Here is a 1,492-nt window from a genome sequence, read left to right as displayed (position 1 = left end):
AGGATTTTGGATTGTAAGGATTGAATACGAGAGGAATTCGAAGGTTTAGTGGAGCCCCAAAGCTCAACTCCAGACTGGCCTATTAGATTACAGTTTGTAATGTGTTGGAAGTTTAGACCGTTTGTCTAGTTAGTGCTGTAATAGTCGAAATCGACGTGCAGTTTGCTGTCTTTTCAGTCTGGTGTGAGGATTCCAGGTTAATCACTTGTCCAAATGTAGTCCAAGGTAGCGGATCTGTTTGACAGGGGTAAGAGTAACATCATTAAATGAAACTGTAGGGTAGTCAGTAGGTTTACGACAAGGGTAAAGGTGATTTTATGGGATTTGTTGGAATTTATCTTAATCCTCCAATTGCAACACCAATCTTCGAGGTCTGTGATATCAAAACAAAATTTAAGTTCTATTGTGTACAGTGGGCCAAAAAAGTATTGGCACACCTAAATCTTTTTATTTTTCATTTTGAATAATACAAAATTTTTCTCTTAAATATTTTTATTTGATAAAATATTCATAAATATACATAATTGTAAAAGAAATATTTATTTGATCACCCCTTCTTTTCTCCACTTTTATCCATTTTCCTTACCCATGTTATAAGTTATGTTCACTATATTATTATTGGTGTTTTCAAAAATATTTTTATTTTTTTTTCTAATTATTTCTTATGGTATACTTTACTTATATTTTGCCTCTTTATCAATTATTATTGTTACATATATTTTCTTCCTCTCAATTTTCTTTTTCTTTCCATATTTCAAATTTAAATTATTAATAACTAATATGTTCATACTTCTTTGCATTATATATCTTCATTTTTATTTCATTTCCTTAATTATGTTATTTTACCCACTTTTACAATTACCTATGTATTATACATTTCATTTCCCGCTTCTCTCTTCTCTTCATTTTATTAATTATATTTTGTAAAATTATTCACCTTATGTCATTCTGTTTATATTTTCTTTTTTCTTTTCTATACTTATTGTGGTTGTTATCATGTTCTGTTCTTAGCCCTGAAGAAGGCTAGAAACTCTAGCCGAAACGTTGGCACAATTAAATAGGTTACACCAACTTATTTGTGTTTCACTTTGATCGCACCTCCAACCATCTTCTCCTTGTACGTCATCCACGGTCAACTATCTCTCATAATTATGAAATATTAAAAAATTACAAATAATAAAGAAGATGGCCAGGGTGGCGGTCAAAAGAGCAACTATTTTTGTTTCTATTTTGTCCGCAACCCTGACCATCTTCTTCATTGTTTTTGAAAAAGTCTTGGCACCCCTAATTCTTTTTTTGTTTCATTTTAAAAAATACAAAATTTAAATTTTTGATAAAAAATTCATAAATAATTAATAATTGTAAGTCAAAGTACAAAGTCGCTAAAGCTATCAACTTGAACAGCTCTGATGAGCTCTACAAAGTGGGATGAAACGTCGGAAAATAAACATTTGTTGTAAAATAAACTTTTTTATTATATTTATATTTATAT

The 1,492-nt window shown here is 29.7% G+C and overlaps 1 protein-coding gene across 1 annotated transcript in view; it reads right to left on the bottom strand.

The window, feature by feature from the left end:
* Rcd6 (Reduction in Cnn dots 6) overlaps positions 1-1,492 on the bottom strand; it is a 90,547-nt gene that overhangs the window by 88,787 nt on the left and 268 nt on the right. The window lies entirely within an intron of this gene.

This window comes from Halyomorpha halys, unplaced genomic scaffold (genome assembly GCF_000696795.3).
Source record: "Halyomorpha halys isolate HHAL.00 unplaced genomic scaffold, Hhal_1.1 Scaffold1053.1, whole genome shotgun sequence".
In the NCBI taxonomy this organism is placed as follows: Eukaryota; Metazoa; Arthropoda; class Insecta; order Hemiptera; family Pentatomidae; genus Halyomorpha; species Halyomorpha halys.
Note: the sequence above shows the minus strand (reverse complement) of the source record. Positions and strands in the feature narration are given on the sequence as shown.